Consider the following 25845-nt stretch of genomic DNA (forward strand, 5'->3'; position numbering starts at 1 on the left):
ACTCAGGGTGATCCATTTTACAACATTTGTGTCACAGTAATTGAATCCACCTCAGTTGATTGCTTAGTGTGGGCTTTGTGATCGAAAGGTCTCCGGTACAATTCTTTACTCTCAAAGTGTCCTTAAGCAAAACACAGGAACTCTCTCTGCTTGCTTTGAGTAAAAACATCAGTTAAAGGCACTGTGACCCTCCACTGCTAGAATGGGTAATGGGTAAACATGACTGTGCTGTTTTCCCTGCAAGTTACATGTAGTCTTGTATGTAGAAGGTGCATATTTAAAGGGATAATCTGCCCTTAGATCATCTTCCACTGGAATTTATATCAAATATGTTCATAATCTCCATTTTTATTGTATCCACCTTCTCCCACCTTGTCTTTTTTTACTTCAGATATTTTGACAACCAGGCAGGTAATAATGCCTAACTTTGTGATCAGTTAAGGCTGTTTACACTCAGCAATCTGTTGAGATCTCTTTATTACAGGGGATTGTTTGATTACATGTTGTTTTGTTTATTTTTACACTTCACATTTGTGGTAACTTGCAGAAATTGCTATTTAAATGTAACTATCATTATCAGTTCTCCCCTGTCTGCTTATGGGTGGAGAATTCAAATTGCCGGGTGTGATGAGACAGTTAATGATGTTGAAATGTATTTTGACAGGAAGTGCTTGATGATGTCACTTGAATGTCTCTGGGTTGTTGTGGTCTCTGTCTCAGACAGACAGCTGCCCATGACTCACCTTGAAATGCCCAGTGTGTTATTAGTCAATACCTGGTGGTGGCCACAATGGACAAAAATATTTCTTACACCTATCTTGGTTAGACAAATTACAATCACAGATGGCCATGGCAAAGATGATCAGTGTTTGTCTAGTAAACATGTAACTGCAGTGTGCTAGTGTTCCTGTAGTTCAAAAGGTGGAGCAATGCTGCCAGGGTTAGAGATCTGATTTCTACTAGTGCAACCAGTGACAACAGCTGTGTGCTGAATGTGACAAAAGCAAGTTATAGAAAATGTGGAATGTTGACTGGAATTTGTGTAGCTGAGCAGTGTGCATTTTTCATTTAGATTTTTAGCATTTTTACCAAAAAGCTTTGCAACTTTTAAAATGTTGATTGAAACTTTAAGTCCACTACTTTATTTTGACCCCTTTATTTTCTTTGAAGCAAGAAAGTTAAGTGATTTTGTCTGAAATCTGGAGAGATCGCCTTGGACCAAAGACTATTTGGTAGTGATATAGATAATATTGATCATATGTGAAGTCCTACATATAGGACTTGCACGATTGATATTGAACAACTTGGAATTCTTGAAAAGTTGCTTTTTTGGCACCAGTATTTCAGGCAATGGATTCATATACTGTTCACTGATGCATCCTCCCTATCTTGAACAGTACATATGAACAGATTTTGTACATATTTTACGTACTCAAATGCTTAGCACTGCTATTTCCCTGCCTGCTTCCCAATAAATTTGACGTTTTTAACCTCCTCACCTTGCCTCCTCCTAAGCATGTTAATATACAACTGTTACAGTGGGTAAGCATTGTAAAGTGGAAAATGAATAATGATTGGCACATTTTACATTTTAACCAATTATTTAGCTGATGCTTTTACCCAGAAATGACTGCAATTGCATGAAAAGCTTTTATTCTTTTAGCTTTTTATTCTAAGCCCCCCTTTACTAAAAATATGATTTGCTTATTGTTACTTCACTTGGACGTTTGACCTGCACTGTGCAGAATACCAACCCGTTCTTACTCCAAACATGTAAAATACGGACCCTTGGGCAGTGGCTGTCATCGTCAGATACTACAAAAAAAGCACCCTTCATTGTGTGTAAAACTCACCGGACAGAGCAGCAGCTACATGGCGCTTGAAGATGACGTAGTATTAAGAGCGACAATGGTAGCAAGTAATATGAAAGGCCGAAATTCCGCGTAGGGAGGGTGGTTGGGATCGTGGATGGGAACACAGGACTTTCACCCCGGAGACCAGGGTTCATATCCCGTGTGTTACTTTTCCTAAACCCAACTGTCCCGTTATTCTTTTCCTAAAACCAACTGTCCCGTTCTTGTCACGTGTGTCACGGAAACGTACCTTTTATAAGCCCACCCACAATCTTTTCCCTAACCTAGCTGCGTCAAAAGTGACGCCAATAGTCCCGACCAAGCGCGTTTAGAGATCACGCTAAAGGAGACTTTTAGCGTCAAAGGCACCTGACCAAGCTTCCGTATTTTACGCGATGGGAGTGAGAATGTGTTGAGAATACACACACTAGGCTGTTTTCACATTCATTTACTTAAAACTGAGTTCAAGACATGTATGTTCGAGCACAATTTTGTGACATCACAACTAGTTTGACAGCCAATTATGGTCCAATATGCATGTAGCAGCTCTGCTGCTGCAGACCTCTGTTCACAGATACACACACACACTTGAAGAGGAATATTTTCCACAGCTCTTTATTTAATGACCGTATCACCAGTGTATTGTCCCACAGTTCATCTGGAGCTCCCACCTGGCCCTCGGCCCTCGGTTGCGAGGGTACGAATTCTCTCTGTCCAGCTTATCACACAGTGTCCACGTCTTTTCTCTCCCCGTCGGCCAAAAAGTCCCCATTGCTCTGGCTCGTTACTGCTTTTAAAAGGGAGAGCATGATTAGACAATTCGCTACAGCTGTGACAATCAGTCCCTCCCTGCCTGCTCACCTGAGCCACCACCTCCTCCCCACACTCTCTCTCCCCACACCTCCACAATGCAATTTTAAGATTTTTTAACATGTTGACTGAACTTTTTTGTGGCAATAAGATAAGACATATATTATTATTCAAACAAGATTTTGTCTGGAGCACTACCTTAAGCCAATATTATTGAGTTCAGAGCCAGTGCCAGAGTGGCTGACTATATTCCTACAGCCAAATAAGGAAGGTGCTTGCAATAAAAGCACAAACATGTAGACATAAAAAGAATCAACGTGACTCTAGAACAGAAAGGCCTTGCACTTTAATAAGTGATGGTGGTCGATGACATGAGATGCTGTGTTGGCCATCATGCTCAGCGAATCTGCCTCCACCTCACACAGACTGTGAACAAGTCTGAATTAGTCAAGCAATCGAATGTTTCCCTGTCACCAGTTTCATGTTTGTGCATGGTACATTGGCATGGGATCCTACAGTATCACTTTCATAAACGACTTTGGGAATGTATTTATTTTCAGAGATAATCTATATGAGAAGAGCCAAAGATAACTGGACAAGAAAGGATTTGTCGATAGCAGGGGTGTGCATCTATTTCACTGTCTGCTCCAACTTCCTCATGGAGCAAAATATGGTACAAAATGGCATTTTAAAAATAATAACGTATTATATAATAATTTATAAACAAAGTTATTCTGTTTTCCTTTTTTGGTGCCTGTTGCGTCTCTGCACTGCCTTAATCTTATAGTGCACTTCCCTACTTGATACTTGAACACACTGTACTGAAAACAGAAGATACAAAGGCACATCTTTGGTTCAAGAGTTCCATCAGTCTTTCATCTCAGCTGGCTGAGCTGTTGCTTTGCGTCAGATCTCACCACTGACAATCTCTAATCCCTCTGGCCGGCAGCCTGAAGGAGGAAACATTGTTCAGCCTCACACTGTGTTTACATCTCCAGCCTCCTCCGGGTGAACTCAGCCTGCAGCTCGGAGGAAAAGCAAGAGTCTGCAGTTTTGCTAAAAAATACCAAACCATCCATCTTTGTTTAGAATATCAACAGCTGGCAGTAAATATCAGACGTTAACCCTCACTGCTATTTCCTCTCTGTTTAGTCTAAGTAGTTTTTCAAACTACACCCGTGAAAAATGTGTCTCTGATTTGGTCCATTTAGGCCTGAGAGGGTTCTGCAGCAGAGTATCCTTGTGATTTTGTTTATGTTGATATGTGGTGTGTGGCAATATATGCTAAGTTTCTTTCTGTCAAGGTACTCCACAGGGAGTAAGGAGCATGAGAAGGATTCTTTATCTTTTGCTTTTTTCTATCTTTTTTCTCTCACGCACACACACACACACACACACACACACACACACACACACACACACACACACACCTCATCACAATTTTATTTTCTCTCTGGCTTTGCTTCTCATATTCTGCACTCTCTCCAACTGCCAAAACACACTAACCTATGACCTTCTCGTGAATGTCTATCAAAAACAGTGCTGCTAACGGTGTTTACAAAATGAACATTTTAAAAATCTGGATTTTACACATTCAAACTATCTCAAGGTGATGAATTGTTCTTTTTTTAGCAGTGCATAATCATGGAGTTGTGACTTAAAGGGGTGATGCAAAACCGATTTTACCTTGTCATAGTTGAATAACGACAGTTTGGTGGTTAAATAGGACATACATAGAACCTCACAATCCCATTGACATCCCTTTCCTCTGCAAATCTCACAATTTGAAACTGCCTCTGAAAACAGGCAAATCTCAACGAAGCTAATAGTTGACGTCAACTTGGTGGCTCCTCCTTATTTGGCTCTAGTCTTCATCTTTGTCACGCCCCAACATTTACATAGGCTACACCACTGATCTGAGATAAGGTAGTCTTCTGAATAGATCGCGCAAAGTCCCGAGCACCGGTAGTCCAGTAACCCAGAAACGGTGACTTTGCCCTGGGTATGGAGCCCAGCAGGCTGCCGCTTTCTCGTCAGACTGTGTGGAGCTCCTGAAGTCCGACACGTCTTACCAAATTTGCAATTAGCCATACATTTTTGTAAAACAGCCCATATTTGAGCTTTATATAGTCGATTTCTCGCATAAAAAAGTCTCACAAGTGAATTTAATAATGAAATAGCAGACAAACAATGTCTGAAATATGAGACCTGCTGTCTCGTCTCCAATCTACAGTATGTGTATGTGGTTCGCTCAACCAATCAGCGCGCAGCTCATCTAAATATTCATGAGCATACCATATTTGGAAGAACAGCTCTTGTTTGAAATAGGGCCATATTCACAGGGTAGTTAAGGGCCCATAGAATAGCACTCGGGCCATTTTCAGCCCAACCAATGTTACATACCCTATTAGGAGACCTTAAAGAACAGTGTGAAATACCCTATATAATCATTCTATCACCCCTTTAAGTTTGTAATGAAACCTCTGTAAATGGGAATTACGAGGGGAAAAAAAGGAGGGAAGGAGAACACAGGAAAGAAAAGTAAAGGGGATGAAGAAGTAAGGGACAAAAATAAATTAAAATAGGCGCTGAAAAGAAAAACAGGAGAGGCAATGAGATGAAAATAAACTAGAGTATAGGAGGAGGAGGTGAAGCGAGAAGGGGAAGGGGGCAGGAACCGGTCTGAACCAGCGTAGGCCGACTCTCTGGGCTTTATACCCCTCCTAACTCCCCTCCCTCTTCCTCGCCCTCCTCATCTTTCCTCTGACTCAGACTGGCTGAACTTTTTATTTTAGCGCTCCATCATGCGCTTGTTGACACCACAATTTGGATACACATTCCCCAGAAGTGTAAGAGGATCCACAGCGTCAGAGTAAGGGCAGGGACAGTGGTGGTGATGTCGGGACGATCCAGGACTTACAGTGACGGGCCGGTGTTCCCCTATACATTACATAAAGATTCAGGAGGTGACCTGGGAGAGCCAAATTTGGTGTACTGATTATCAGGCAGACATGCTTGACATTAGTGAACACACATATATTTCTGGTGGAACAGTTTGTTTCCATGTTACAGTGGGTGTAACCATCAGGCAACTATTGAGTCTATACGCTGTAGATCTTGTATCTTTTTCAGTATCTTCAGTAACTGCATACGATGTCTTCACTTATTCTACTTTCATAACATGTAATGATTTGACAACCTTGCCTCAAACATTTTACATTTTAGGTGAAATTATGGATTTAAAGATGCTGAGTCTGTTAAAATATTGGATGATGGTGGGAAGAGGAGAAGAAAAAGCTGATTATGTATTTAATCATGGGCATAGGGTGTATATGCAATCATGATTGGTTTGGGAGTGGTGTCAGGAAAAAAGGGACATAAACATTCTGGTTTAGGGATTTGGTAAGAGTTGGAAAAGTATTGATTATTTTTTAATTAATTATGGCAAGAATATAGCCTGATTAATAGACTTGTAAAGAAATATTAGGCGTGTGTGAGGGGCCTCGTGGTTGGACTGCCATTTGGGCTTTTTTTTTTTATTAGGTGAGAGCTGTTACAAAACCTTTATAAGAGAGGGGCAACAAGGTCAGAGGCAGCGGTGTCTCCGTCTCTGGGACAAGCCCAACGTGATGTTAGGTGCAGTCACACTGCTCATCCGAACTGGCACTATTTCTGGACTCAGCCAGCTGCCGAGTCCTAAACTTACTTCCCTGGACCAGTTAATGCTGGCTGCTGTCTTCACAGGTCAGACATCTTCTATATATATTTAATCTCCTGTAGCACTTTGGGATTGATTTTCTTCAATTAAAAGTGCTCTACAAATAAAATGTATTATTATTATTATTATTATTATTATTATTATTATTACACTTACATTAATATCTTCACTCATCAGAGCAAACACGGAATCACTGTGCACCACAGCCAATTCTATTTTAGGGTTAGTTCGACAGATGCTGTAAACAAGTTTGATACTGTTTTTTAGGTTAGATAGACCATTTTCAGATATGGTGGAGGTCTTTGACATTGCATTAATCACTTTTCGTGTCAGTGTTTTCATTCAGAAAACTTGTTATGAAATCAAATTCCTCAATCTTATTGTCCTGTGATTCATCAGAGGCATTTCTACCTTGAAAGGACGTCTAGGAAAACAGAATTTGAAGTTGTGAGATGATTGGTGAAATTGGAAAGAAGAAAAACTAATTTGCTACACAAATTTATATTATTATTTTTAATAATGGTTGATTTTTACTTCTTTGTGCCTTGAACGTGACAAGGGGCCCCAACTTGATCTAGTTTGTGGGTCTCCAGCCCAGAGGGGTGAACGCTCTCATTGGATGTCTGAAGCAGGGGAGGAGACGGTGCAGGAGATCAGACTCTTGACCTCTGACCTCACCCCATAACGCTGCCAGGAGCCTCACTACATGCAGAGCAGCCATCCATCCACTGCACTGTGAGATAGTAACTGCTCTGTGCTGACTTACAGCTTTTATTATGTGTGACCAAAGGCAGCTGTATACAGCTGGGGCAGCCCAAAGCTGCTGAGCTAAATGCAATAAGATCACCACATTACTTTCTTCCTATTGTGAAAGTCCAGGTTTGTTTCCACCAGGAGGAAAACATAAAGGTGCTATTTATAGAATTTAAAACATCAATAATTACTGCCACATTCTTAGTGATACCTTGCTATAATTTTAATAAAGAAACAAGACCATGGTGTACACCACTGGTCACCTTTACTGCTCACCAGTAGTTTTGCTAGCTTTAATGTTTTGCAAGATCAAAACCACATTTCCCATAAGCCCCATTATTCTCTGTCCACCTTTCTCTTTGAAGAGGATTAACACTTTGGGATGGCATTCATTAGAATGAAATTTGCTCACCGGGTGCATATGTAGAAAAGGATTTTCAGGATTTCTCTGGCTTCTGCATTTTTGGGCCCATAGAGAATGCACATTAAAGTCCTTCTCTGGCTGAACTAGCTGAATTCCTGCTGGATTTGGCTCTTTGAGACATTTACATTTTTATTGTAACCTAATGGATCAAATTGTGATCATACAAAGAATAATTTCAGATTGTCTGTGACGCTCTGGGAGCTTGCTTCCTTCTGTTTTGGTCTGTTAAGCAATCCATTAGATTTCCCCACCAAATTTAACCTGGAGGGTAGATGTCTGAGGCCACTTGACACTGCCAAGTTCTTCAGTGATGGTCTTGTTTGTTCATGGTAATACTACTAGTGTTTCAAAATGTATGTGGTTAAGATTAATTGAATTTAAAATGTGGCACATAGTTCTTTCAATATGCCATGACCAAACTGAGTCAGACCAAGCTTGAGCAGGTTTGTGCAAATTGGTAGTTCAAAACTCCAAACTGACCATGACTTACAGTACAGTGGAAATGAAAACTATCTCATGTCCCTCAGTGATGACCGTCAAGGTGCCTTTGAGCAAGGGTGAAGCTCAGTTGCCAACAGTAGAAAACTTAGGTTAGGTTAGTTTGAATGTGTGAAAGCATAAGAAGCAAGGTGTTGCCATGAAAGAGCTCAGTGGATAACTAGTGGTTGAAAAAAGCCCAAATCCTAAATGAGTGTCTTCTCTCCAAATCTAAATCCTCAGGACCTCATTTAATTGGAAAACATGCATTATAATCCAAGTAAAACATACTTGGCAAAATTCCTCCATCTGACACAGTTGAAAATCAGTTCCACCTGGACCGAGGCGAGGCAGTACTACTTTGATTTTCCATTGCATAACTCTCCAGCTGCATTTTATTTGTTCCTCTGAAGGCATGGCCGTTCACTTTACAGTGAATGTCTCTGCAGATGTATCTATTGAAAGCACATTTTTTTGCTTGCTGTATTCTGCCAGTGGAAATGTTTGGAAAATTAGATTTTTTTTTCTCTATTTTAAGCTGCCTAACTTTAAAAGAAACCTTCTAGTATAAATTGGTCCAAATACTGGGTTTCATTAGATAGACTTTGCTTTCCTACTTAGCATTGAAGAAAATTGAAGAAGGCCTACAGAATGTGTAAATACTATGTAAATTCACTACCAGATGACTTTTTTAACAGCAAAAGAAACATGATTTTCTTCTCAGAGGTCTTAGCAAAACATTCAGTATAATTAAAAAAAAATCAGAGAGTCAACAACCTTTGAAGTTGAATCTCTGGCCTCTGATCCCGAGAGGACCACTTGCAATCAGATTACAAATATTCTGTTTGTATTTAACTGAAGCCTTAAGGTTCAACACCACCTGCACCTGTTTGTTGTTAGCCACAACCAATGTGCAAATCTCTTTGTTGCATTTTTGATTTTGGCTTGTTTAAGCTGCACAATTATAAGTGAACCAGAGCTTGTAACGTAAAGACTCAATAACTCACAAGCAGCCATATGTCTCTCTTGTCGCTAGCACAGACAAATAAACTAAATAAGGCTGTCCCAACATGCCTGATGTGAACAGACTATCAGACCATGAGATATGCACAGTATTGCACTGCAGTCCCAAAGAACAGGGCGCACAGACACACTTGAGTCTCTGTCCGGCTCTCATAAAGCTCAGCTGTGCTTCTTTACTCGAAACACTGCAGTAAGTCTTGAGTTAAACAGCTGTGCAAGTGACCTGTCAGTTCAGCTTACTGCAACAAGTGCACATGCACACATGAAACAAATATTGTATATGTTGAGCCTCTTAGGGAAGCTTGTGTAAATAATCACAGTCTCATTCCATTGATTATTGATTATATACATCTGCTTTACGCTCTTACAGTGCATGTCAAAAGGTCTACAGTATAATGGAGAAATGCAGAAATTGTTTCTTGATATGTTAATATTGTTTGCTGTTACTGATTCTGATTCATCAGAAATCACAATCATTTAACTTTCGCTTCTGCTTCTTCTGTATTGTTTCAATTTAGTTCAAATCCACACGAAAAGGAGAAATCCATCAAAGATTAACACATGGTGACCGTCTTATATGCCTCTGTTGTTTATGTGTGTGCATGTGTGTCACGTGTGTGTCTATAGTGTGATGCATAAACCAGTATCCATATGACATGCCTCAGTATCTTAGCCTTGATTCTTCACACATGGAGGGGATTGATGGCCACTGCATGCACTCTCTCCATGCATATATATGCCCGGCATGTGTGCTGCAAAGGGCAGTCGAGGCGCTAAATGAACCCTCCTCCTCCTCCGCTCCCCCTGAGCTGGGCCAGTGAAAAGCAGCGCAAACCAGCGTGAGCCAGTGCTGGGCGCTCCATCACCCCCCACCTCCTCCTTCCTCTGACTTCTTCCTCCCATATGTACATACATACACACACACACACACACACACACACACACACACACACACACACACACACACACACACACACACACACACACGTCAGGATTAGTGTACTTATGAGGGCCAGCCATTGTCTGTATTCATTCTGTGATATCTGACCCTGAACTTCAGATCATTCTCTGACCTTGGGTGGACTACAGCGCTTTTCTGCCCAAGGAGCTTTCAAGTTTTTGGTTAGAAGTTTGATTATTTAATTGCAACTGCTTTGATTGATGCTTCTCATTCTTATTGGGAAGTAATTAGATCTTTAACATGATAAACAGCATTTAAAGAAAGATCCAGCATCACCACATCATGCCTAACCTAAACATCATAATTCTAGTCTTACCCCTAAGTACTCACAAAGAGAGAAAACCAACAATACTTGTTACACACACACACACACACACACACACACACACACACACACACACACACACACACACTTTTTATGTATGTAAAGCTGATGAATACAATGGATCTGTCGATTGCAGTGAAATGATTTAAGCCAGAATGTGTTTCTCTGTGAGCAAACAAGGTTTAGCCAGAGTTGTCCAAGTTTACAAGGCCTTTTCCTGTTGTTGGAGAGCTGTGAGGTATTTTGGTTACCCAACTTCCCATTAGGTTCCCACTTGTTCAAGGACACCCTTTTAGCTTGACTCTTTTCTGAAGTTTAAAAGGGAAAATGTGAGAAAACTTCCTTATATTAGCACAGATGCAGTCAGACTGTAAAAAATACATGCAGTACTCCCTGGACTTTATATGTATTTGCACAAGCCTAACCCCCTCTTAATGAAAAGTGAATTTACATGTTTTCATGTGTATACTTTAAAGTTTGTTGTTTACTTTTTGTGCATGCAGTAGGTTGTGTTCAACTATATATTCAGCACATTTTTTTAATCAGGTTTTTACAAATTCTTTTAAACTCAGGAAATTAGTGTCATAGAGTAAATCAGGTGGCTGCTATGAACTTTATTTTTTGCTGTATATTTACACAGGAGTTTTTCCTTGCCACTGTCGCAATAGCTACTGCTAATGCTTGCTCTTGAGGCAACCACTGTAATAGTTGGGGCTTCGTAAACTACAGAGTTTGGTCTAGACCTACTCTATCTGTAAAGTGTCTCGAGATAACTCTTGTTATGATTTGATACTATAAATAAAATTGAATTGAATTGAAATTGAATTGATTGAAGGGTTTGGTGCAAATCGTTATATCAATAGTACCTTACCTATCTGTATCCAATGTACCAATCCTGAAACATAATATTAAAATAAACTCAGATATGTGGGAAAAATTACATCACATTGGTATCAAGTTGCACCTAAGATCCAAACCAGTTATCCTCTCGTGCAGGGCGATAATTTGGCAAAACTGACACGCAGTAAGTTAGATGGCAACTTAACAGTCTAGTGTTATGTGTTCGTGCTCAGCTATAACTCCATAGTAAATCAACGTTTGACTTACTGCTGTCTTCATCCCACATCAAAACACATCCATTTGTATCATGCTGAAAGACGGTCCCACAAGCACACATATAAATGGCAGACAGACACAGAACATAGAGCAAATACATGTACTTTCTTCTCAAGTATCAGTAAAGTGTTGAGGAACAGAGAAAAAACAAAGGGCAGAAGGCAGCATGTTTTCATGTACAGTAAAGAAGTCTGTAGAGGCAGTGGTGGGTGATCAGTCACATGCTGAACTGAAGAACACAGGAAACACTTTTGCATCACAGTAGGTTTGTGTGTTTTGCAGTGTGTGTCTGCCGGCAGCATGGGAGCGCGTGCAGCAGATTTTATCTCCACCAGCATTAAACACACAGCAACCCTAAGTTCAAAAGGTCACGTTGCAAAATCAGTGTAAATAAATGACATTGTTCTTATTTCCCATTTCTGCAGGTGCACACCAATTTAGCTTGATTAACAGTTTCAGATTTAACCAACTGCCCCAGAGACATAAGCTATACTTGTCAACTGTAACACTCAATGACACGGAAAAATGTACTCTATAGGGATGATTTTTCTCCAGTCTTGACAGTCATTTAAGTGTGGCTCTAAGTAGACCAGAGTATTGCTGAAAAAACACATCCTGATTTCACACAGTGATGCTATAATAATATGTTAGTGCCAGCAGATGTTACAATTCTATAATGACATACATGCAATGGCATGCTTATCACCCTGGATGTTTATCTAATGTAATTTAAAATGTAGACATCCTGGAACTTTCCTGGAAGCCATACAAAACTAAAATGTGCTCATATAACAGAATTTTACCATAGGGGATCAATGAATGACTACTATTATAATGAATTTAGCTACATATATCAGCTCTTTTTCCAGAGTTTATAAATAAAGCATTTTGGAACAGAATACCATTAGATAAATAGATGCTGCAGAGTTTGTCCCGCTGGTCAGTCACCCACTTGGCTGTGCCCTCTCACCCAGTGGCTGGACATCCCAGAGTTTCCCCTCTGCAAAGGCCATTAGCAAAATATCTGCCCCCTCACCTGGATTCCACCTCTTGCAAACAAGAAATGTGGTTCCACTGCTACAGTATGAGACAGAGGCTGCCAATCTCTTGTCTCATGGCCTGATCTGTTTATAGTTCTTAATCACAGGGATTTTAATTATTTTTCCACAACAGCTCAGGGGTTAGCAGTGTTGCCTCGTAACTCAAATCTCAGCCTTGTGTGGAGATTGCCTGTCTTCCTCATGTTAATGCATTTTTACCAAAAGACGTGAATGTTGGGTATTTGGGATTCTATTGCTATTGTCCTCGACCAAAAGTGCCTCATATGGACAACTTTATTTTCATTTTTATGGTGAAAAATATAAATAGCTGACTCAGTGTGTGCATGTATTTTCTTACTTTGTCTTAACACAAAACTAGAAAAAAGTCCATACTCACTAAACTTATATATTGCCAAAATATTTGGAACCTTTGGATACAAAGGCTCCAAATATTTGGCCTCAAGCCTTCTTCATTATGGTCTTATTGCGAATTTAACAAAACTACCTACTCTGAAAAAAGAGGTTTGTGGATTCCACAACGACAATTCATCAAGTACAATAAGCACAGGAGATGGTCGAATTTAACTATTGAATATATTGACAACTAATATGGAAATATACATAATACTAGTTAAGGTACAGAGATAACATAACTTCATTTTGAACTCAAAAGATAAGGGGAGAGTGGCTCTTCACCACTTTTTTCACTCATTTTATTGTCCCTCTCCAGCTGTGTGTCCCTAAAATCATTAATGAGTGTCTTTAACACATGCAAAGTTCCTATGAGAAATGTATACATTTAAAAAGATATTCGGAATACAAAATGCATTGTGCGAGCCACAAGGGTTTCATTGTCTTAAACTTTTTAAAGAGCCTGGAAGTAGGCCAACTGTCAACCAAACTTCTAAACCCACGCAGGTCTGAAACTTTGTTGTTGTTCTAGGTGTGTTCTGTCTCATCGAGCCATTTAAACTCTGCGGTCTACTGTTTAAAGGGCCATGTGATGTCACCACAGATAAGACACTGTGTGATGTCAAGGGAAATTCTAGCTCTGTCCTGATTGGCTGAGCAGCAACTTGTTTTTTTATTAAATGTGCTTGACAACAGCATAGCCAATAAGAGTAGAGCGGTGGGCAGGGCCCAATGTTCCCAGCTGTCCTCAGACACACACACACACACACACACACACACACACACACATGCACACAGTTTTTAGTTTCACTTCCTCTTTGTTGTTGAGGCAGATGCTGAAAGTGAGTTTGTCCAGTGCTTTGCAAAGTTTTGCAGCTTTGTATTTAGTTTGAACATTTTTTTTCTGTCATATGTTTTCACAATTTCAACTTAGAATTTCAACAGAGAATCTTGAGGAGCATAATATAACTAAAATATGATACGCAATAAGATAAACAAAGTATAAAGGAACACAAAAAATTACAAAGAGAAGAATCTTGTGCTAGTTTGTGCTAAATGGAAATGTAAAATTGCTGCTTTTTAAATGACGCAAATTGTGCATCAGATTCATTCATCAAGTCTCTCTAAGGCATATGTGTACAGGAAGTCACTTGAATAGAAACATAATACATTCAAATTAAACATTAATAACAACAAATGAATTACTTTTTCAACTTGATGCTTGAACTTGATGCTCTTTTTTTGACTGGTTTCTAATGAGGTCAAGAGTAGAATCACTTTAAACATTTTCACAAATATTACAGACAGTCTGTAGTAAAGGGGTCAAAGGTCAGAGTTGTTTTTTGTTGCTGACTGCTGCAGGCAAGTGTCATTAGAATGCAAATGTGTTGTTTCAGGTTTTTAAGGGACTTAATTTCTACTGAGCTCTGCACACTCAACACATACACACACCCTGGAAACACACCTCTTTACCAGTGCAGCTAGTCATTTCTTTGTTTTAATCATACCTGTTTTATTCACAGCCAAACACACATACACACACACAAACACTAGCCAAATACACACACACACACACACACACACACACACACACCAGTCAAGCAGAAAACAGCAACAAGCAAAGACATGCAGAAAGACCGCCCACACACACACACACAGTGGCACACAGTTAGGCACGCATATCCTCCATATGTTATTACACTTAAATGTTTGGAGCCTCAAAACAGCTGGTGCTGCACAGAGGAAGCCTGTGTGTGTGTGTGTGTGTGTGTGTGTGTGTGTGTGTGTGTGTGTGTGTGTGTGTGTGTGTGTGTGTGTTTTCAGTATTTATTTTGGGCAAATCTGAGGCCTTAACAAAATGACTTACATCAGGTCCAGGAGAACTCATCTTGCCTAAAGTCTTTGCATAATAGTGTAATCACCATCATATCAGACCTCAATGTGACGTCTTTGTGTGTGACTTCCTCATAAATGTGAACAAACTGTACAGATGGTTTGGCTCACTCTCAGATCTGATCACAAAGCATCCAGTGTGTGTTGACAACTTTATTAACATGTTTTTTTTTTATTTTTTTATCAAGGTCAGAACAGTTTATACACAGGGTTGCTTTGTGTTTCTAAATGAGTGGCCTCATGGATGTGATGATACACTCCAAAGTGTCCTGATATGGAAAATATATGATTTGGCTCTATCACCTCTTTTCACCTTTACTTTTCTCTTTTAGACCACCTTATTAGGATGCATTATTACCTGACCCAAACGGAATCTGCAGATTTCTTTTCTCTTTCTTTTTTTTTTTTTTTTTTTTTTCAGTGGTGATCCAGAATGAAAATCTGTGGAATTAAGCAGGAAGAGATATGTCAATATTCTGCGTCCTCAGAATTTGTGTGGCCCTGATTGTTTTCGGTTCAGTTTGTGTTTGTTGGTTTGTTGGTTTGTTTGTCTGTCAGCAGAATTACAGAAAACTACAGCCCCGATTTTGATGAAACGTGGTGGAAGGGTGTAGCATGGGCCAAGAAGAACCTATTCAATTTTGAAACTGATCCAAATGATGGGGCGGATACACAGTTACACACACATTATTTTTCACTATTGTTAACACCAGATAAGCAGTTGTGCTGCATTCATGTGGTGTCGGAATAATCGGAAAATGCTCTAGACTAGGAAAATTCACACTGCATTAACATTATGAGATAGGACATGCCTTGGCAGAGGTCTGCACTCTCTGAGTAACCCTCCAAAGTTTAGAGACGTTTGATTCAACCCCCTTGTTTTTGTTGATTCAAGTCTGTGCCTGCAGCTTTCCATGCTAGGATTTGAGATGTAATGGGAAAAGGTCTGGAGAGGAAAAAAAAAAATAGTTTTAATTTTAAGAATTTTGATTTTAATAATTTTTTTTTATAGGGCCAAATGCATCCTTGATTATGCAGTGGATGTTTTGAGTGATCAGATTTCTTATGTGTTGCTTATCATGGTCTATCATAGGCTGCTCCTTTTATATGCAATGCTGCTCTGCAGGAGTTGAACGTGCAGCACCCAACCTGGAGGGTTTTGTTTACAGGATGTTCTTACAGCTAATTCACCTGTCAGAGCTTAACAGTCGAGTACTTTGTGTTCTCACTGCAGGCCACCAAGTTTGTCTGTTTGTATTATTCCTCCATCCATGCAGAGGTCAGTCTTTCTTTCTATTCAGAGGCGGGTTTTTGTTGATTTCAGATCAGATATGACCCACAATAGGCCTTCTGTGTTGGAGGCATTCCTGCGCTTCACTGGTTTCAGGTACAGGGAGTCCTCATAGTGTTTCAGTCCCACGGATAGCATCACCTTGTCTTGCTTTCATGACGACTCACATACTCAAACTGACAAACACACGTGATAAGGAAAAAAGAGGTGTAGAAAACAAACTTGCCTCTGGTTATCTACACCCCTACTATCTCTGCACTATCAATACATCATTATTCCGTCTTGTGTTATAGTGTTGCATGACCAGAGGCTTCTTACATAATACCTTGCAGTTGTTTTGCAAAGGTCTGTGCTTTGTAGGCGCTGCTGTATGTTTGACGTACAAGAAAACAAGCAAGGTGCAGTTACAGTGTAATGCAGGGCAGATGTAGCCTAGAAATCTAGACGCACCATAGCGGCAGCAAATGTAATTTGCAGCCAGGGGATCTAGCAACTCTCCGTTGGCTTGCGAGCTGGAAAAACCAAACTCTGGCTGGGCCAATCACATTGTGTATAGAGTCGGTGGGCGGGGCTGCTGCTGGGAACAGCGGTCTTTCGAATCGGCTTCGGCCGCGACTCTAGAAGACTTGGAGTTAAGCTTTTCTTTGAGAAAAGAACAAAGAATGGCACTGAAGTCATTCTTAAAAAAGGAAGATGTTTTCGGAGTTTTGCCGACCGGATACGGCAAAAGTTTAATCTATCAACAACCGTTTATCCCGCCCCTCGCATTGAGCCCTGTCAATGGTGAGTTCCCAGACCCAACATCTTGATGTGGGTCTGGCTTGTCAGGCTAGGGCAGATGCAATCCTGCAACTCAATGAAAACACTGCATTACCCTGCAAGTTGACTGCAGCTTTGGGATGAATGGTGTTTAGAAAGGAAAATAACAGTCAGTTATGTGTAACAACAATAGAGACAAACATAGAAAATTAAAATAAATGAATATTAACATTTTAGTAATTGTTTTTTTTTTTTCATTTTTTTTTTTTTTATCTGAAGAAAAGGGCATTGTGGCTGCTTTTTTGTGACTATGGGCAAAAAGTGGTACATGTGTTCAATCAAAACCTCTTAAAACTATTTAGTAACATTTATGAACGTAATTTCTATGAGGTCTAGCTAGTACTATGATAGCATTGTCAGGTGTTCTTATTTTTGGGTCCACCCCCTGTTTTTGTCACCACCAGGTAAGAACAAGCTTATATGACCTTCAGTGCTGATGACTGTCATAAGACACAAACATCTAACATCAAGATAAATGTTAAGCCCTTTTCACTTAAATGCCTTTAATAATGCAATAAAAAGAGGTCAAAAGAATTAGCTATTTTTATGCAGCATGGTTATGTTCAGATGCACACATTAGATCAAATTTGTAAACCTCACTGACAGCCACTGAAGCTGAGTAAATTCAGCTTTAACAATCCTCAGAACATCTACGTCAACTTGTATTGGTTTGTTTTCCCATTTTGTGTGTTTATGTGACCTGGACCGGGGATTAAATCAGCTGAGTGACCTTATGATTCTCCAGCTGGGCTTTTGGCTGCAGCAGCAGAGAGGAGGAGGAGGCACTGGGGTTTCCCATGGGGTTCTGGTGATGGGTGTCAGGGGTACATCAGGGGTTGAATCTGTTTTCCCAGTTCTGTTTCCCAAAAGATTCCCCACTGAGTTTCTTCTTTCCAGAGGAGAAGAGCCAGACAGTCAAGGACACAGATGTGCTATGACAGTTGTACTAGTTAGAGTCCTTAACTGAAAGAACAGCACCAGTGTGTTTGTAGTTTCTGTACATTTTCTTAACAAGATTTTTTAAACTTCACCTTTTTGAAATATAGCTTTATTTTCTGTTTAATTTTACAGACGATTGCAGGGTAGTACAGTAATATGACTTGTCTGGCTGAAATTAAAGGGGAACTCCAACTTACACATTGTGATTCAACAGTGATATCATCCAAGTATTTAATTGTTAAACTGGTTCCTGAAATATTGGGTAAACACCTCCTGACCTGCCTCTGAGATGCTGAACTAACATTTGTGTCATGTGGTTTTGTAGAAGTCACAGGCTTTTACTTTACAACTCATAAAAGTCCACTGAAATGTTTGGGAACAATGATAATCACACAATCATCATCATCAATATCTGGACTTTTCCTTCCGGAAAGTCCCGATAATGTAACAAAAAACACTGTGTTTTGTCATGTCAGTAGTAATAGTTCCCTACAACATAACTGGAAAGGACTCTCTTTCAAGGCAAATACTAAGAAAAATGTTCATATCTTGTAAAGAGAACGTGTGTATGTTGGAAAACATATTAGATCAAGTTACATTAATGATTTGTTCTGTACAAGAAAATCAGGTGAAAATCATTACCTGCTGAGTTAGGTAGGAAAAACATACTGATCTAGTTAAAACACACCAAATAAATACTACATTGTTGAGCAAAATGTTCAGGCTTCTTAGCCTGATAACGGCCCGACCCAACGAACATGGGACGTCAGGAACAAAAATGAGCCTCATTAATTATTAAACTGTTTTTAAATGCATACAAATAGTATGTCATTGGTACTGCCAGGTGCAACAGTAAAGGTGGGCCCTGGCAGCTTTGATCACCAAACGTCACACCAGTCTTCATGACAGATGTAAAGTTACAATTAGAAAATAACCTCTTGCTGTTTTTAGAGCGGAATGATGAGTCGAGAAAAAAGTTCCCTATCTTAAGAAGAGTGTGGAAAACAAACTGCTATGATTAAAGGTGGAGTCAGCAATTCTGGAGAAAAATTTGAACTCAACACCCAAGCAACACCCAAGCAATAACACCTGTCCCGTCCGTGCTCCTTTTTTACCGTCCCTCTCACTACCACTGCCTTTCTGTTCACTGAATTTGACAAAAAGTGTATTGGATTAGAAATGCTGACTGCACCTTTGAAGAATGTGTTTTGACTATTTGACTGGCAGCTGACAGGCTGTCCAACCAGTTTCAAAGATGACAGAGATGTTAAAATCCAGTAATGTCAGCCTCCCTCCTCCGCTCCTCCCCCCTAACCCAGAGATCCACCTCATGTTTTTCTGAAAGATGACTTCCTGTTCGCCAACACCTGGGCTTTAAAAGCAGGCACTTGGCCAAGAAAACGGTGAATAACAAGTCCGACAGGTTTCGGCTTTCCCTTTAATGAAAAACAAGAGAGAGTTCAGAGGGAGGGATGGAGGAATAGATGGAGAGAGGCAGACAGAGAGGTGAGGATGAGGGGTCTCGGCACGCTCACCAGCTGAGAGAAGAGCCTGTTTTGTTGCCCATTGACACGGGACCAGCAGGACTTCCTCAGAAGTAGCAGTTTGCTGTGAGCCTGTGGGTGGAGGGGTGGTGGTGGAGGTCCACTTGTGGTCATGAGGGAGCAGAGAGGCTGTCCTCTGTTTAACCCCCCTCTGTCCATAGCTAACAGGCTATAATTCCACAATGTCCCATCCACTCTCCAAAAGTCTGAGGGTGTGTTACTCGAGGAAATGAAGCACCTGCGAAAAGAAAAGAAAAAAAGCACTGGGGGGTGGGTGTGGGGAATCAATATTGATGCTAAAATGCATAGAAAAGATAACAAATAACCTTTCAGAAATGCGTAAAAATATAAAAGCTATACCAGTTCCTGTATAAATCTAAATTTAATATTAAAATACTTAAATTAATTCTTATGAACAGAAAAGCTTGAAATGCTTATTTTGTGTTAGGAGTTTATTATTCATAATCACTTTTTTTTTATTTTATTTATTTTTTTTATACAATTATTAGTAGTAATTATAATAACAACAACAATCTATGATATGATGTCTTTTTTTAAACCTTTTCTTTACTTATCTTTAAAAAACAAAATGTCTTGTACTGTTTTCCTGTCTGAAGTTGCTGCAGTGGTTGTTTAAAAACAACCCTGCTCGCCTGTATAAACCTCTGACACTGTATCCTCTCCAGGGGGACGAGCTGAACAAAAACAACTCAGTCATGACATCACAGCCAGTCGTTGTTACTCAGCACTAAGGCGTCATGTGGAAGAAGAGATAAACAAAAGGAAGAGATAATAAAGAGAGCAAAATTAGTAAGTATATACAGTAGCTAGTAAAAGCAAAAACCATGCTGGACGCTCTGAGAGGCTCTATGTAGAAAGCAAAACAATAGGCTGCTTACATGCTCACAACCATGATGCTAACATGCTGATGTTAAACAAATGCGTTTACCATGCTCACCATCTTAGTTAGCATGCTAACATTTGCTTATTAACACAAAAAGTACAGCTTGGCTGATGCCAAAGGCTAATGCTGTTTTAAAAGTACAAAAATGTCAACTTCACGGTGGCACCAGAGGAAAGGTCAGGGGATCATCAGTCATTAGGCTTCATCATCCTCTGGGGACTATGAATATCTGGACCTCTGGACCTTTCCAAAGTCTGTAGGCATTAGTCTCACTTTTCCAGACCTTCCTCCACAGCGCTGCGTAGGAGGGTCATGCTAGCACAGCATTCCGGGACGGGAGAAAAACGTGCTCTGGTTTGTTGGCATTTCTTTAAACCAAACACAATCATCATGGGCGGCACCAAGCACCCGACAGAGCCACGGTGCCACTGCAAAATAGCCTTGGGAAGAAACTTGTTTTGGTGGAACATGTGTAGGTTCAAAAGTTGTTTTAGTCGTGCAACAGAAAACTCTGATTGGACAGAAAGTCTCCCTAGCTGTCTCAATTTACCCTGCAGAGATCTGAGAAATGGTTAACCATAGTCCTCATAAATCCACCGGATCAAATTCTAACACAAAAAAAGCAGAAGTTAACAGATATCCGGGCAAAAAGAGCGTGATCTGACGGAATTTCCGGCAGCACTGGAGGAATCTTGGAAGTGGAACGTCGTGGATATAGACTACAGGACGAGCAGTGCAGAGTCATTTTACAGCTGCTTGTTTAGAGCAGCAGCTCTAAACCATGGAGAGATACTGCAGGTTTTTACACCAACCATCCCATTGATTTACCTCACTGGGTTAATGTATAATCATCAGACAAGCCCACTCATATTATCTCTGTGTCTCTCAGTGCAATACTAAAAATGGAAAATCACCTGCAGTGAAATCAAGTGATGGAAAAAGTATTCTTTAACCATCCGACTGTCTTGTCTTCACTTTAAATTCAGAAAAAGTTTCTGTGGAGACACTGATATCTTTTAATGTAGTGACACTGCCTGTGACTGCTTGATTTGTGATGTATAACTAGGGGCTCATTTCACGCATCAGTTAAATAAATAAAAACCTGAAATGAAAATGAAAATAAAAAATAGTCTGCCCACATACAGAGGTAAATAAGTGCACAGAGAGCTGACACTAAAAACAGCCCCATATTGTGTTTACACTCACATACGTAATGTCAACTTAACAATAGCAAGTCTTATCTCAGAGTTAAGCTGATAACCTCTGTACATGTGGTGTTATCTCTGTATTACCAGCATCGAGAACAGTAACACTTTTCACGAGCAAGACAAGCTGTGATTAATAGGAATCCGATTAAGGACTCCAAATGATTACACTTCCCAAAGTATTCTGAAGGCCCCAAACACAGATGTTTGCTTCAATGATATCCCATTTTGCTTTAATGTCAGCAGGGATTTTTTTTTCAGAGTAGGCATCAAAAAACTTGTATTATTTTACTTTTATTACCCTGTCTTGACAGTCGCCGATATAGGACTGTTGCAAGTTTTTGAATCAGAAATCAGAAATTTTATTCTCTATTGCAGCCAGTATTTAAGTGTTCAATCATAAAGCGTGTGTAACTTCCTCTTGTCGAGACAAGCTGTGGTTACAGAACAGGACAAAATGTACAGCAAACGGCTTTGCTTTCATCCTCCTAAACTCATATGTTGAAGCTGCGACTAAGAGTCAGGTCACAGCATGTACGTTCTCTGCTCACTCACCCAAAGACTAAAAATAGAGTCTGTGGTTTGGAAATGATAAAAAACACAGGACATATTTGACTTCAGGGCATGAACAGTGATATAGGGACCATTTAAACTCTTTGCCTTCTCTTTCTTTATCTCACCCTTTGTTTTCTCCTCCTGCCACAGGCTGTTTCAATTTCACACACCAGTCAACTTTATTGCTCTGCACAGCTGAGTTTATAACCTGCATGACTCCTACAGGGTGGAAAGCATCTGAGATAGTGCACACAAAAATCAAAGTCAGTGAAAAAGGCTTAATGGATTCTAGGTACGACACAGTAATACAGTTACATAACAGTTACATTAAGCTTAAATTAAAGAAGTGCAATGGGCAGGACACCATAAAAAAATGGTATTACTGTAATATTAAACTGCAGTCTTAAATGCAGTTTTAAATTATGCACACATCTGGTGAAGTGCAGATTGGTTTATCTCCTTAGACAAACTCAGGACTTTTTGTTTCTATTGTGACCATGTAATTTGTGGAATGCCCCAGGGGTCAATACGAGATACATTTTTATTTTCTTATTCTATATGCGCCTTCTTCAACTGTGTCTCCCTTTTTGTAAGTACGTTCTGATCATAATGTAATGATTCAGTGTATTGAGTTCAGTACCAATTTTGTTTCCGACGAAGGAAGCACTACGTTTTTGTACTGCACAGAAGTTGTAGGTAGTTAGTCAGGGTGACTTGTGGGCGTTCCGCATGTGGATAGGTTTAACCAACTATAGCACTCTGGTTAAGGTTGGTGAAAGGTTTAGGTTAAATGTTAGTAAAGTTAGCACATCAACTCATTTTCAACTTCTTTAATGTATAACCAAGGCGATGATCTTTCACTAACCTTGCCAGACCTGTGAGGCTCAACTATCAACATGAAAACATTTTTTCATGCTTTAGTTTCTATGAGCGGATATTGTATCGCCAAAGCAGATAATGTAAAGGAAAACAAATTTTAAAAAATTGTTAGTGAGCATTTTGCAGATATGTTCAGTAACAACCTTTTGTGACTTGGCAGATATGTTCATTAGCAATGTTTCCTCATTATGTTGATACAAAATTTAGTTCATGTAGCATTATGTTTCTACTAACAAATGTATTTGCTGTTGCAAATTGGTAAATTTGAAATTTGCATTGCATAAGATGTAGGCCTAATCTACTGTGCAGAAATGTACTTCTTACAGCAACTGGCCTGAGCAAACTGTATTCCCACCTTTATCATCCATTTATTCAAAGAGGAACTTAAACAGTGCATCTCTGTGCAGATTTTTGCTGTTCACAAAGACTCACATGGGACATGGCAGGAAAACAGACTGTAAGACAGGAAAACATTTAGCAAAAGTGTGAACAGAGCTTCAATAAAACACCTTGTGCAGCAGTGTGAACATGGCGACATGTCTGCACACAGCTTCTCCACAGAACTTCACAGTGACACAGGAAAACTTGGCTGGACTGACATTTACACAGGCCAGTGCACAGCTGCATGTGGACATGTATACATACTGAATCATGAGTCAGGGATGCAAGCCCCCCCCCCAGCTCCCCCCATCACACCACCTCATCCCACATGAGCCAATGGGAGAAGCACAACACACCTTTGTGCTCTGGTCTCCTGGAGCTCCACATACCAAGACTGCCTGTGGTCAGAAAACACACACACACACACACACACACACACACACACAAACACACTGAAAATACAGAGTAAAACTATCACCTCCAGTGATTCATTATAAGGCTAAAAAACATTATTTTCTGAAAAGTGATGATTTTTCCTTAAATTACCATATTTTCATACAACTTCTTCACAATAAAATGGGACATGTATTGTGCTGTGCAGTATTATGAGGATTAAACAGCTTCTGTTTTTGTTGCTATTAACAAAGATGTTTTTGGTGTTGTGCCTTTTTTTGTCACAACTAGTGTACTTATGTTATAGGTTTACTGCCAACTTTAGTGCCGCATAAAGTACATTTTGGAACTTTTGCTTTAGAGACAAGTAAACCAACAGTGAGCCTGGGAGTGGATGCCTGTCGCTGTTGAGAAAGTGTAAGGAATTATGAAAATGTAGGTAGAAATTATGAGATCCATTCCCTCGTTAAGTGCAGCTTTTGGGAAGAAACACTGCTAATCAAAGCCAAACAAGTTGCCTACTTGTGGGAAAGAGCAAAGACCACCAACATAAATCAGTTACTCAAGGGTTTTTCCTTAACATAAATGTTAGGAACAAATATTTCACTTCTGTTAGGCTTGTTTTGGCCACAAATGGATTTTCTGAAATTCAGCAGCATTAGCATTAGTAGGATGAGTGTCCACCACATCACAGGCCGAAACAGCTGTTTATTGCTTCTATCTTTTGCTGCCATCCCATTTATTTACCTTTTCGGTAAGTCAGGACAGAGAAGCTCTATGTGAAGCTCCTCATGTTCATACAGGAGCACAAGGCACAATGAGATGCAATGACATGGACAAGGAAATCAAATCAAAACCTCAAAACATGTTATTCTTTTTACCTCGAAAGCATTAACATTGACAGCTTTATAAAGCAACTGATGAGAAGAGGCTTCACACACCACTTTCTAAGACTATGTTAGGACCAGAATCAGGGTCAAGGTTAATTGTCTTGCTCTAAAGGACTGAGAATGTTGCTCATCAACTTTTCCTGCATAGATTTATAAGTCTGAATTTAAACCTGCAACTTTCCAGCTATGGACCTGCTTCTCTGAGCTTTAGATCACTGCTGCCATAAATAAGTTCTCTGTGGGAAAGGACACAGTAAGGAGACACAGGGGAGGGACAGTAGCATCATTTGGGATTAAGACTAGCATAGAAACCAGAATTACCATCACACTTGAGGCCATTACATTTCTACACTTTTCTTGTTTAGTTGATGAGGCATGTGTATCTGGTGTATATAAAAACAGAACCAGCCTTATGGTAGATCACTGATCTGCCTTCAATCAGTCCATCTGCACAGAGACATGGTCAAAGTGCTCAATGTTGTGTTTGGTGTTTTAAGCCTCCAACGTCGCCTTCCAGGCAGTGCGGCAATGGTTATGTTTAGGGTTAAGGTTAGGGTTAGCTGCCTTGGAGGCTTAAAACACCCTTGAGCGCTCAATGTACAGAAAACATAAACCTAAGACATCTATGTATATTGTTCATTGACTGACTACAGTCTGCTTAATCTGAGTCCAAACTGGAGAAGGCTGTACACTGGAGAGCACATACTGTATCCTTGAACAATTAACTAAACTCAGTTCATTTCTACTTATTGTTTATGACCACAAACAGTATCACTTTAAAACAAGTTTTTCTTGTGTCCTATCTGGATAGAAGCCTGTGGATATGTAGACATCTAAATGTAAATGTCTGTAACCAGAACATGTCAAGCTTCCGAAACTTTCTAAAATTAGCAGTGTCTTAAAATGCACATAAAGTGCTCTGTGCATTAGGATCATGTGGAAGGGACATGACTAGAAGAAGAAGAATTTAACGAGTGTGTAAGTCAGATGGGCAGCAACATTCATCTTCAACTCTGTCCGCCTCGGTCAGCCACCACAATTATCAAAACTTCAACTTTACTGTAACCAAGTCGTTTTTATTTACCCTAAATTGAATTGTTTGTAAAAGTCTCTTTACTGGTGAAAACGATTCGTTCAATTTGTTTTGTTTCACATTTCCAGTTTGTGGTACTGTTAAAAATTCCTTTAGGTTTTAGAATTTGCTTATGTAATCTGCAATTACTGGGTAACGTCTCCTTCAC

The 25845-nt window shown here is 39.8% G+C and overlaps 1 long non-coding RNA gene across 1 annotated transcript; it reads left to right on the plus strand.

The window, feature by feature from the left end:
* Nucleotides 1–6271: 6271 nt before the first annotated feature.
* LOC116053074 lies at nucleotides 6272–25141 on the plus strand. The gene is made up of 3 exons (XR_004898888.1): nucleotides 6272–6407; nucleotides 20084–20207; nucleotides 23267–25141. It is a non-coding gene; the product is annotated as an uncharacterized LOC116053074 (long non-coding RNA).
* The last annotated feature ends 704 nt before the right edge of the window (nucleotides 25142–25845 follow it).

The sequence above is a fragment of the Sander lucioperca genome, chromosome 11 (assembly GCF_008315115.2).
Source record: "Sander lucioperca isolate FBNREF2018 chromosome 11, SLUC_FBN_1.2, whole genome shotgun sequence".
NCBI lineage: Eukaryota > Metazoa > Chordata > Actinopteri > Perciformes > Percidae > Sander > Sander lucioperca.